Source organism: Eptatretus burgeri, chromosome 5, assembly GCF_056783735.1.
Source record: "Eptatretus burgeri isolate ZD-2024b chromosome 5, Ebu_testis_v1, whole genome shotgun sequence".
Taxonomy (NCBI): domain Eukaryota; kingdom Metazoa; phylum Chordata; class Myxini; order Myxiniformes; family Myxinidae; genus Eptatretus; species Eptatretus burgeri.
Window position 1 is genome coordinate 27,155,334 of NC_140965.1, and position 13,701 is coordinate 27,169,034.

Consider the following 13,701-nt stretch of genomic DNA (forward strand, 5'->3'; position numbering starts at 1 on the left):
ATGAATGATTTTATTTTAATATTGTCATTAATTGAAATCAGTATTTCTCATACAGTTATAGTTTTTGCCACATTTTTTTTTATGAAATCCTTCTTCGATATAGTTGATACAAATAGACATACTGGTTTATCTTATTTAACCAACTCAGACTATATTTACAATTATGGAAACAACGCAATAAAATTAATGTATAAGAAATGCAATGAAAACAGCTTATTTTTAATTCACAATTTCGTTGTGGTGGTGGTGGTGGTGGTGGTCGGATGGCAGCTGAGCTGGTCACATGACAGTCTGACGTAATTTGTATCCGATGTCAGCCGATCTATTGGCTGTCGAGGCGTCACGTGGCCCACACGTGATCCGAGTGGAGAAAATTCAAATGAGAGAACGCGGGTAATGCATCGATTTTCAAGATGAAAATACACAATAACTGCAGATATTTAAGTGGAGAACTTTTGGATACGTATGTATTTGGATATATACTATCATATTATCAAGGTTTTGTCTACCCCCCCCCCCCCATGAGTGGAACGAAACTTGATTTTCAGGCACTTTCTGAGCCATGGCTGATGACCTACCAGTCAAGGGGGAGTGTGGAGGTTGTTCAGACCGCGATGACGACGGGCAAGATCGAGGTGATGAGTGACGTCACGATAATTAAGGGAGAAACCTGTAAACTCGGACAGGGGATGACCGAAGTAATAAAAGAGACTCAGGAATTAGAAGAGGTGGATGAATTGTACGAAATTAAAGTGGAAAACACACACACACACACACACACACACACACACACACACACACACACACACACACACACACACACACACACACACACACACACACACACACACACACACACACACACACACACACACACCTGGAAGGGGACATTGGGGTTGAGCTTGTGGAATGTTTTGAGACCCAATGTGAGGGTCGGATTAACCTCCCACAGGAACGAGGGGAGACGATACACTCCCTCGAAGCAGACCGTGACCAGGTGAGTCCGGTAAGGCTGCACGAGGTAGAGCGGTTGCATGGTGCGAATAGCGCATGCCGAGTTTTGGGGGTATAGAAACCCCGGGGTCTCTTGGGCAAACCCAAGCACCCAGTACGATTGTCCCGGAGTGTGTGTCAGAATGTGTGAATCGTGCAAATGACATGGAATGTGTGAGTGCCCGTGAGGAAATGGGACACGGACCGACCCAGACGGGAGATGTGGGTCGTGTAACGGACGGGGTTATTTCGGAAACCGCGCCGGCTCCGCGGGACGCCGCGGCGCGTTCCGTTCCGTATTTTGCGAACAGCCCAAGTGCGTGTGTTTACGTGATCGGGAGCCGGTGTTAAAACGCTCGGCGCCTGGTACAAGACGAGGTCGCGGACGGCTAAAATGGAGGCGAACTGGGTCGAGTGAATTTGAAAAGCACGAGTCCCCATGCGGGCACGTGTGTGGGGCTCGATGTGCTGCTCGCGGGACGAGTCCCAACGACACCTCCGGGCCCGCCTGCGTGGCAAGCCTTGCACAACGATCCGCGTGCGAGGACGTCATCGGCAGAGATTGCGCAGCACGAAGGCCAGGTGAGTTGCGCACGTTGCTCACATGGGGGATGGCCCGAAAGCGAGCGTGTGGTGCAGTTAAAACATGAGTCACATTTGCTCTACGGTGAGGATACGGCGGCCGTATGCCTCCTGAATTGACAGAAACGTGCGGCGGACGCAGAGTTTCTAAGGTGGCCTCAGGGTGGCGCGACGCCGTATGGCTATTTTTTACAAGCCGTCGGGGTCTCCGTGGAATTAAAGCACGGAGTTATAACTTTTTTTCATTTCTAGGTTGACCGTAGCAATTCGACAAGCTGTAGCCATGACGTAGATGTGTTCCACGTCGACCGTACGTTGGGCGTACGGTGGGCTTGCGTTATTCGTGCGGCTGCCGTAGGCTCTTGTCAATGAAAAATTAATTTTGCCAACCCCCAAAAAATTACGGCGGCCCCACTATCAGCAATGCCAACCCTCCCGATTTCATCGGGAGGCTTCCGAAAATTCACCCAAACTCCCGCCCTTACGATCACTATCCTTATCCTCCCGAAATTTTGATATTTTTGCACTGTTCACTAATCAGAATGTACTAGTATGAGAATTGAATGAAAAGCATCGTCTGCTACGTAGAGCATGTGGTAACTCCATAACGTTCGCTGCTTCCAAATTGTACGTAAAAAATTGCAAATTCAAATGAGGAGCAGCGAAACATTGGGTCTGGATCTCGCTTATGCGATCATGCACTGAGATTTAGTGCATGCGGTATGTGTGCAATACAGTGCATGCGGTATGTATGCACAGTGTATATGCATGCGATACGCTCTCTGCATGCAGCTGGGCCCCGTACCAGCCCGGCGGTCGCGACCACCGTGCGGTGTTTAACAGCCGCTAGAGTTTTACGAGTCGCGCTGCAGCTGTGGAACATCGACTTCGAAGTTACCGATGCTTCAAGCCCTCGATGTTGATTACGAAATGGCAGAAAAGAAGCTTACGAAGACCAAGAAATGGTCTCAGAAGTACAAGACCGAATACAGTCTCCAATACCCGTGTATTCGAAAGTCTGAAAGAGGAATTCATCATGCGTATTGTACAGTATGCAGCGTTGATATTTCAGTTGAGCACGGAGGTCGCGATGATATTCGGAAGCACGTTGGAAGCAAACGGCACACAGACATTGCAAAGGAGAGATCTTCGAGCACGAGTACCGGTACACTTCTGAATTATTTCACCAAACAAGGGACAAGCGAGGAAGAGGATGTTACCCGAGCGGAACTTCTCTTTAGTGGATTTATTGTGGAACATAACTTGCCCATATCAGTCTCAGATCATGCTGGACCTCTATTTCAAAAGATGTTTCCAGATTCAAAAGTTGCTTCAAAGTATGGATGTGCAAGAACAAAAACTTGCAAGATGTGCAAGATGTGCAAGAACAAAAAAAAAAAAAAAACAAGAACAAAAAGCAAGAAAAAAAAAAGAAAAAAAAAAAGAAAAAAAAAAGAACAAGAACAAAGAAGAAAAAAAGAACACTGGTCAACAATTTTTTACTTTCTGAATGTTGTCTAGATTTCTACAAGTGAATTAGGGTATTCTGGCACTGCTGAATCAGGAAATGGCATCCGTTTCCATCAGGTCAGGTTTTTGTGCTAAGTTGATTTGAAAAAATCAGATCTTGTGACAAAATCAATTACATTTTTGTGGCATTATCAGCTGATTTTTGTCAACACATATCATCCTAAACATGTTTTTAAGAAAAAAAAATGTTTTGCCAACAACATTTATTGATTACATGATAGAAACATCGATTACTGTCATCTGAATGGTGGGCATTGATAAAGGTAAGTACAAGTAAATTGCATGTTGCGTCACCACTGTTCAAACTTCAGGGCTTGAACTTCCGTTTCTTCGAACTCCTGGAATGTTCAGCGGCAGAGAGGTCTCTCTTCAGATTCCAACAGTAGTCAGCCATCATGACTGCGTCCCAGCGACCCTGATACCTGGTCTCCATCTCCTTCATGTCCTGATGGAATCTCTCCCCCTGCTCGTCACTCATTGAACCCAGGTTCTCAGGAAACCGGTTCATATGTGAAAATAGGTAGTGCATCTTGATGCTCATGTTGCAGCCCAGGTTTCTGAAAGCAGTCAGCATGTTGTTGACAAGTTCTGCGTAGTTTCTGGCCTTATTGTTGCCAAGAAAGTTCTTCACTACCAAAACAAATGTCTTCCACGCTTCCAGTTCCACTTCGTTCATTGAGTTTTTGAACTCTGGATCTCTGATGAGCTGACGGATCTGAGAACCATCAAAGATGCCAACTTTCAACTTCTCCATGGTCAATCCTGGAAAAGCCTGGCACAAGTAAGTGAAGCAGTCACCATCTTTGTCCAGAGCCTTGGTGAACTGCTTGATAAAGCCGAGCTTGATGTGCAGCGGTGGGAAGAGTATTCTGTCTCTGTCCACCAGAGGGTCGTTGATGACGTTCCTTTCTTTGCATGGCACCAATTCCTCCCGCACAGGCCAGTCCTTCTTCGTGTAATGCTGAGCACGGTCCCTACTATCCCACATGCACAGAAAACATGGGTACTTGGTGAAGCCAGACTGTTGTCCCAACAAAAAGTTCACCATCTTCAGGTCAACACAAATAAACCACTTATGCTGATCATAACCAATTTTCTCCAGCACGTACTTCACCGCTTCATACTTCTCCTTCAGTGTAGTCGAGTGAGCGATGGGTACAGAGGCAAACTAGGTTGCCGTTGTGTAGCAGAACACATTTCAGTGATCGCTTGCTGCTGTCAATGAACAGTCTCCAATCTTTGGGTTCGTACTGTGGCACTCCAAGCTTGAGCAGAAGCGCATGTCATAAATTGGCGCATGTAGGTATTGTACATTCTTCAGAGTTCGTTATTTCAAGAAATACAACTTTTTTGTATCACATTATTACAAAATCTGCCCCATTAACTTTAGTTTTGATCCACGAACTTTATGCTTTGCCTCACCAATTTTTTGAATATTTTGAGGTTTATGACTTCAAACTGATCCCTTTTCGACATAATCACCTAGAACTATCGTACCTGAATACTTCTTGTCATTAAAATAATTATTTCCAATTAAAACAATTATTTGACATGACATTTTACCCCACCAACTTCTTCTAAAATGCTCCACACATGCGTACATGTGAACAAAAATGTAAAAAACGACATGTGGCCATATCTCAAAAACTTGACCTGATTGAACAAAACTAATGTGAGTTTTGGATTCAGCGCATCAGATTCGTCCTAAATCAGCTTAAAAAATGCAGACAACAAATTTGTTGTTGACCAGTGTAATTGGTGAGTTGTCAAATGTTACTGCTTCATCTATTGCCGATATTTGCTAGACTAGCTCCATTTAGCCTAGCTTCCACAGACGGTAGCAATGACAGTGGTGAGGCCCAGCTATATCCTGTCCTGATTTCGTACTATGACAACAGTGCTGGGATTGTGAAGCAAGGTTTGCTAAGTTTGCCTGCGTGCAAACAAGATTCCACTGGAGAAAACATTTTCAAACTGCTTGATCATGAGTTCAGTGACAGGAAAATTCCGTGGGGAAATTGTGTTTCCTTTTGTGCTGATAATGCCTCTGTCATGGTGGGCAAGCACAAAGGAGTCGCTGCTTATATCCACAAACAAAATCCAGAGTGCTACATCATGGGATGCCCTTGCCATATGATGCACAATACGGCCAAGAAGGCGGCTCAGGCCTTACCCATTGAATTAGATGACTTTCTCATCGATATTTACTACTACTTGGACAAAAGTAGTAAACGCGTCAAAGGAGTGAAAGCACTGCAAGAACTCTGTGATGCCCCGACACACAAGATTCTGAAGCATGTCGCAACAAGGTGGCTGTCCCTTGGTCAGTGCCTAGACAGGCTGATTGAACAGTGGGAGCCACTTCGCCTCTTCTTCAAAGAGAAGAAGTACGAAGAAAAATGCAACCAACTGTAGCCAAGACTCTAACAACGAGCAAGAAGGACGGCACTGTATCTACTGCCAGTACTGGCACTGCAGGATCAAGCACTCGTGGAGCAGCATTCACCACTACCACTGCAGTATCTGCTGCGAAGAAGACAGCAGGGACAGCACCAAAACCAATGCTGAGAGCAGGTAGCATCACCGGCCCTTCATCACGTTCATCTACAAAGCAGATCCCTTCAGAGTCGAGAAAGACTGTGATAGTCCCATCTACAGGCAAAGAAGGACCCAAGTTAAGTTCTGCTTTTGCCAAATCACTTGATAGAAGCTCAGCAAAACCTTCGAATCAGAGGTCTTCTTCCTTGGCTGCACCTACCTCAAGCTCTCTCCTCAAACGTAAAATTGGATCTGGTACTACGAGTCTGACCTCTTCTGCTGGCAGTAAACGCAAGTGTGATCGCCCTGCGGCTAAGTGTACTACGAGTTCTACAACTAAAAGCGCATCTTCCTCAAACACTGTGCAGGAATCTAGAGAAAACGTGTCAACGGGATGTTCTTGTCTCCACAAACAAAACTCTATTGTTTCTTCCTTCGATATGCTAACAAGCTTTTTGAGAAGGGGGAATCTTCTGCTCCAAAGAGGCAGACCCTGTATTCATCTCCTGCACGGAGAATTGAATGGTCTTCTGAAAGATATCTTCGTACGGTTTTGAAACCATCGGTGTCATCGGTTGCTCTGGTAAATGTACCCTTCTCTGACAGAAATCATCAGAAGAATGATGAGGACCTCATGATTGGGAACGATGCCAAACTGTATATAAGGGAACAAAGGAGTCTCAAGAAATCCACCTTCACTCTGAGTGAGTCAGACATCCAAGGTTTCTTCAGTGCAGTTCGCTCATATTATGTGAAAGCCTGCAATTACATCTTCAAAACCTGGCCGCTAGATGATGAATTAGCCAAGCATGCTCAGGTGCTGGATGTTAAGCTACACCAAGAAGTGGGGTTTGACTGTGTGGAGTTTTTCATCAAGAAATTCCCCTGTCTGTTCAGTGGCGGTGATAGTGACATAGACAGTCTTGAGAGTGAATTCGCTCACTACCAGGCAGACGCCTCCATAGCTACAATTGCTACTGAGACAGTGAGAGTGGATGAGCAGTGGCATCGGATTTCACAGCTCACAGATCCCTGCACTGGTGCCAAGAAGTAACCTAATTTGAGCAAAGTGATGAAGGGAATCTTGGTCATTCCTCATTCGAACGCATCATGTGAGCGGGCACTCAGTCTTGTACGGAAGAATCATACTGAATTTCGTCCCAATTTGAGTGTCAAAACCCTGGAAGCTCTCTTCACTGAAAAACTAGCTCATAGCACCCCTTGCTACCAGAGAGAATACAGCAAAGACATAATCAGAAGGGCTAAAAGAGCCACACAGCTGTCACTCAGCAAAGCTGCCATGGAAAAAGCAAGCAGCAGTAGTACCAGCCAGTAAGGTAAGAAAAATATTGCTTCTTTTGTGCTTTTTGTTAATCTTTGATTGTCCCCTAACTTACTAATATTAACATACATGTAACATTAAAAAGTGCACAATTTTCCCCTTTTTTTGTTCAAAAAGTGGGAATTCTTAACATGTTAAATGCTCCAAAATAGGGCTCAGAGGGCACTAGAGAGCGTCTAGAACCCCAGAGCTTCCAGGGCCCTAAGGCGGGCCCTGGACCCCGCCGCAAGGGTCGAGCGCTCCGCGCTCGAGATGTGCGCTTAGCGCACATTATTTGGTGTCGGTTGAAAATCCTCCCTAATTCTGATTTCCAAAAGTTGGCATCTCTGCACTATTTCCACGGTCGCCGTAGGGGAGTCCTAAGGCGTCCCTGTGTTCAACGTACGGTGGCCTTGCGGTCTGTGTGACTACCTGCGGGCAACGCAGGGTCGACGCACGGTTCCTCTACGCCTGCCGTGCGTCCTACGTACGGCCTCCGTGGCAGTCTGCGTCGACCGTGCGCTACTGCTAGAGATCGGAGTATAGGTGTTTGCCACCAGTGTTGGGCACAAAAGCGATAATCCGATAACAGATAATTATCGAAGTTAACTTCCATTTATCGTTATGGGACCAGTTAACTTCCGATAACTCGATTTTTTTTAGTCCCATAATGTCCGTTATTTTTTTTTTTTGTCTGATAACATTTTTAGCGTTTCCGGGTCGCATTTCGCCGAACTAATTAATTATCAACGAGGAGAAAAATGTACATGATTATAGATTACTTGTTTTACAAGTTGATGCTGAATCAGGCTGCCACGTGAAGAAAAATGGAAGAAGAAGAGGATGAGGTGGAGGAGGAGGAAGAAGAAGAAGCCTTGCCTCGGGTGGGGGGGAAAGGATCGCAGGCGGCAGGGCTGCCCGGGTGTCGGTCCATTTGCTCCCCCCCTCTCTCGACGATGGCCCTCTCTCGACGATGGCCCTCTCTCGACGATGGCCCTCTCTCGACGATGGCCCTCTCTCGACGATGGCCCTCTCTCAATCTCTCTGATGCCCCTCTCTCGATGATGCCCCTCTCTCGATGATGCCCCCCTCTCGATGATGCCCCCCTCTCGATGCTGCCCCCCTCTCGATGCTGCCCCCCTCTCGATGGTGCCCCCCTCTCGATGGTGCCCCCCTCTCGACGGTGCCTCTCTTTCAATCTCTCAATGATGCCCTTCTCAAACTCTCGATGCTGCTGCTCTAAAAACTCCTTCCTCTCTCTCCCTCGGCCTCATCATGTATCCAGGATGTCTGTGTGGTCAGGGCTTTTCGGTTAACCGACCATCTTCTAGTTTCTTCGATGGAACTATTTGCAATCGTCCTAGCTATGGAATGGATAATTGAGTTCAATCCCCTTAGTGCAGTTATCCTCTCGGACTCATTTTTCGGCATTAAAGGCGCTGGAATCCTTACAGGGTGGCTGTAGGGCTATGGCTGTAGGCGAGTTTGATCAGATTCTGGTGCGTGGCATGGATAGAGCCTCCTTTGCTCTGACAGCGCCATTAAACCCTCAACAAAAACAAACAAACAAAAAAAAGCCTTGCAATGGCGACTTCCTCAGCCATGCGGCTGCTAGGCTCTGCAGGTACTGGGTTCGGTCAAGGTTGGGAAACCCGAAAAATTAAAAACATATGTGACTGCTACATTGTGTTCAGCCTGGTGTTGGCGCAGTGGTTAGGGCAGCGGCTTGGGATCGAAAAGGTCCTGAGTTCAAGCCCCGTTGGGCCACTGAATTAATACACCAGGGGGTTTACTCAGCCTGTCATCCTTCCGAGGTCGGCGAAATGAGTACCAGTGTACTGGGCCGGTGTATACCCCGGTTAAAATAGGTGTACCATATCCCTGTGTCGTAAGAGGCAACCAGGGTTGCGTCAGGAAGGGCATCCGGCGTAAAACATGTGCCAAATCACAATGCGGATCATACGGATGATCTGCTGTGGCGACCCCTAACTGGAGCAGCCAAAAGAAGAAGAAGAGAGTGACTGCTACATTGTGTGACTGTGAAAATACTGCTGCCGCCCTATAATTGCTAGTGGCCGTAGATTTTTTTTAGACCCTACGGCCGCCGAGCCAAATGTGACTGAAGCATAACGGGGCGATGTTACGCTCGTTTATATCGGCCAAACGAAGGGGACAAGCGTGCTGTAAACTGCCGCCCTGGCGACGCAATGCTGGCAGAGCCTTGCCATGAGTACACGATCCCCAGCCAGGATGTAGTGAACATCCTCATGGGTAAAGGAGCACGAGTTAGGGGAAGGGTTTAGCGTTTGATCGACCGGCCTCATGGGGGCATTAGCAGTCCTCCATGGGGCCTGGTGGAATCAGTTAGGGGAAATTTAGGTTAGAATTTAGAATGGATTGGAGACATGGACAGACATGGAGCGTGTAGTGGGGACGTAGCTTAGCGATAGAATTAAATGGAACGTGCATTAGAGTAAGGGATGACGGGGAGCATGAGCTAGTTAGGGGAACGTAGTTAGCATCAGTATTGGTGTGAAAAAAAAGAGAAAGGAACATAATGAATGAAGTGGGTCAGTGGGCCCGAGTGTGAATTGAGTGAATGTGGAATGCATGGTGTGAACGAATGATGGGTGATGGGGGGGGGGGGAGGAGTGAATCCCACCCAAGGGAACCCAGGGTTCGTGTAATGTTAGTCAAATTAACCAAAACGGATGTCGGTTTGTTGTTGGTGTCGACCGAAGGCATGAAACTTTTTGAAGGGTGCAGGAGTCTATTGACCGGCTGGGAGCGTGGCTGTTGAAATATGCGTACTGAGTAGAGGGCACCCTAGGCACCGAAGTAGTCGGCCAGAGTAGGCCATGGGTCCAAGGGACCGAGTTAGTGTAATGGGCACGGGTAGCCCACGGAAACGGGACCTGAAGCACCAAAATGTCACGTGGGCATCGATGGGAAGATGCCAGAGAGGGCATCTCCCACATTCATAAGGAGTAGGTGGGCTTGGAGACAGTCTCAGCGAATCGGGGGTGCCGAAGTTCAAGTTCGGCAGATGGGTATCCCTGCCAATGGAACCACGCTGCCCAGCCACAAAATTGTGCAAGAGCATGAGAGAAAATTTGCGGGCCAGGCCCAAATTAATAATGAACACCAACACAGGCGACGGGAATCGTGGTTGCTAGAACCAATAGTTTAAACAGACAGGCGTGTTGAAAAGCCTCGGGGATAGATTAACATTTAATAAATGCTGGGATAGATGGGAAATGTGTAACCCTTTGCACCATCCATCCCTTCGCTGTTCGTAGGCCGCTGGACTCGCCTTGAAAAATTCTGAAATCTGTGGGAGCTATTCTGAGGCTGCATTGGGCCTCGAGATAGATTCACTTGTCTCTTCCTCAATCCTTTTGAAAGGGGTCTTAGGGATTGGGATGAACAGTCAGGACAGGTTAGCCGAACAAAGATGATTAGGGGGTTTGGGACTCACTTAATTATAATTTTTTTTTTTTAAATAATAATAAAAAGTCTAAATTTCGTTGTGTTTATTGCAAGCTAATGGGGGTGGGTATGGACAAGGACAGGCATAGGCGATAGGTTGGGGGCAGACCGTAGGGTTAGTCCGAGCCCGTCTTCGGACCGGCCAACGCCACCACACTCCCTCCACAACCTCACGAGACCACACTGAGGCCGGCCAGCTTCATATGCCGACCTGTTGCATCCCACCTTCCCTGGTCTTCATTTGTCATGCCTTTTTTGATGCCTTTGCCTTGACTCCAGTTGCCATACGTGCCCATGCCTTTATTTGCATTACCATGTCACAACCTTTACCATGTGCTCCAGGACCATCTCTGAAATTGTTTGCAAGGACTGCCCTGCAGGCAGCCGCATTATCGGGGACTGCATTTGTGCAGCCCGTACATCCATCTCCTTGTTGCATAAAGGTCAGTTCAAATAGACTGGGGACTGCACTGAGCAGCCCGGATGTCTCCTTGTTAAATAAAGGCCAGTTCAAATAACCTGTGAAACCAGAAACGGCGTATGGCCTGCCGTGTTAGGGTGAGTTTCCTCCAGCAGCGAGGAACGAAAGGAAATAAAAATTTCAGCGATAAACAAGGGACCATTGAAGGCCCTGAAGACGTCTGATCGTCGATTGCTGCTGTGCACTCATTCACGAATGTTGCCTTTGTTGTGTTCTCTCCTCAAGTCACAGGTCCTGGGCCATGGGTAGTGTAAATGGTAGAAATGTACATAGTCCTAACCCACCTGTTGTTTGTTTAGTGCCGGCAATGTAGTTAAGTTGTCCGAATGAGTCTGTTAGTTTAGTTACGCAACGCACAAGGTTATTTATTTTTGGGACATGTATTCAAAATGTCGCACTCAGGGATCCGTAGGTAAAACGTACTCGGGGAAAGCTACACCTGCATGCCACACGAATGTTAAACGACTCGGGTCGAGTCAAGCAAAAGGGAGGGGTGTAGTGTTACGGTTCTAGGAACCGTATGCATACAAACATACAGTTCACCCCATCTTCCTTCACCCCATCTGTCTTACCTTCAGCCCCGTGGCCGTTCGGTTATCCCTCGGCCTCGCGGAATCCCTTTCCGTTTTCCCTCCTTTCACATGTTGCTTAGTTGGGAAAGTTTGATCCATCTGTGGTTGTTAATTCTTCGTGCTGATCGGATTACCTTCACCACATGCGACTGTATCCATTCTCACATGCATGTTCATGGCACAAGGTGCGGTGCTTTTCCCATGCGTGGTGTGATGTGGCACACTTCGCAGACAGGGTACAGTGAGGACTGCACAGTGAATGCTTGTGTGCGAAGGAGAGGGCAGGGGCTTCCGTTGTGGCCTTGGGCGCTTGAATGGAGGGGCAGGGTCTGCATTGACGTTCCCTCACAATGATGCGGCATTTTTCCACAGGCTGCATCGTGGGCCTGCCCCTATCGGATGTGCATCAATGATGAAGAGGCTCGCACGAGCAGATTGTGAGGAGAAAAGGAGCTCGTAGCTGGTCCTCATCCTTGGGAGAAAAAGACATACGAGGAAGAAGAGGACAGAAGCGCATGGGAGGAGATGAAAGAAGCCGAGATCCTGTGAGAAGAGTTCGTAGCTAGTCCTCATCCTTCGGAGAGAAAGCCAGATTGAGAGAGGGAAAGAAAACGAGATTTTGGGAGGACGAAGAAGGCAGCATGCAAGAGACGAGAGGAGAGAAAAGCGATCAGGGGAAAGGTGATATGAAGAGGAAGGGGACAGAGTCGCAAAAATGCTTGTCCTTGTCCAAAAACTAAAAGCTTGTCCTGCGAGGAGCAGAAAGCCTGCAGTGTTGAGGAGGGCAGTGTAGGAATCCCAGAACGTGGTTTGGTTCGTGGGGAGCTGCTGAACATGGGGCCCAGCAGAAATGGAGTTGCTTGCAGCTGGCATATCTGGGACAATGGAGAGGATTTGCCTTCTGGGTCTGAGTACCTCAGGGATGTGGCTGCATTTCCCAGCACACCACATCACCACTGCCCATCTTCCCCATCCATCTTCCCCATTCTCTAGTATATTTGGCCTTATACAGCCCTGTTGTGCTGGTTGAGGTGAGGGAGAAAAGAAAAGACACTACTTTTCTTTTCTCTATACTTTACTTTTATTTTCAAATTGTTCTTCTTGTCTTCTTCTCCTCTCAGTGAATGATGGCCAAGTCTCTTGTGTAAGTAAGATTGCATAAGAAAGAATATGTGTTATGGTTAAATCTGGTCTTATGTGCCTTTTTGCTTTCTTGCTTGTAGATACTTGCTTTTAAATGATTGCTTGTGTGTGTATATATATATAAATAATTGTGAGTTGTTATTTCCAGTCTTTCTCGGTTGTCTTTTCTTTTATTGGTCCGACACAGTGTACAGGCGTAGTTAGATGGGAAGTTGTACCCCACCTGATTTGCTCTGTTGGGTACCCCCTGAAACTTCGGATCCCGACTCGTCCCTTATTTACCAAACCCCAACAAGCCCTTCTCTTCGATAGTCCGCAGAATCACTCGGTCTTGGATTTTTCGATTTTGGATGAGGGGGGGGGGGCTCCCAAAAGAGTTGTCCCCAAAATCTCTCGCTGTAATTTTCAGTACCAGGAGATCGAGTCGGCATGGGTTTGAATCTTGGTCTGAACTACAACCTCAAGAGATGACCGTCAGCCCACTCGGGCCTACTTATTTTTGTTGCTTTCAGATTGATCCATTTTGGCTGAGAGATTAAGTGTTCCTCAAAGAGCACAATTGCTGCACGGTATGAGGTTTGGCAATCTGTAATTGTAGTTCAAAGATGGTTGTGGCAAGAAATGGGAAGACATGCCACTTTGGATCCAAAAACGATTAAAAACTGTCATGAAAAGCTTATAAAAACTGGTACAATCAAGGTAGTAAGAAGATCAGGAAGACATACCACACAGCGAGATCACTAGAAAACATTGACCAGGTAAGAGACAAGGAGCCCAAAGAAGTCGATGAGCCAAGCAGTGAGGGGGAGTGGAATAAGTTATCAGGCAATATTGAAGAATGACTTAGGATGAAATAATGGAAAATCATACGAACCTCATTGTGTTCAGCAGTTGTTCTAAGCTTTCTTCTTCCAAAAATTCAGCAATGGAACATCACAGATGAAAACGATTTTATACAAGATGGTGCCACTCTGCACTTCTCGATTGAAGTCCATAATTGGTTGGATACCCACTTTCCAAACAGATGTTTCAGGCAACGGGGACCGATACAG

General features: G+C 47.0%; 1 protein-coding gene across 2 annotated transcripts in view; it reads left to right on the forward strand.

The window, feature by feature from the left end:
• The first annotated feature begins 1,360 nt into the window (after window positions 1-1,360).
• LOC147026122 (uncharacterized) overlaps window positions 1,361-13,701 on the forward strand; it is a 154,440-nt gene continuing 142,099 nt past the window's right edge. The window contains exons 1-2 of one of the 2 annotated variants that reach the window (XM_085881236.1): window positions 1,361-1,575; window positions 10,796-10,896. The gene's annotated coding sequence lies outside the window, so the exon portion shown is untranslated. The remainder of the gene's footprint in view (window positions 1,576-10,795; window positions 10,897-13,701) is intronic. The other variant, XM_085881237.1, reaches the window with a different exon arrangement.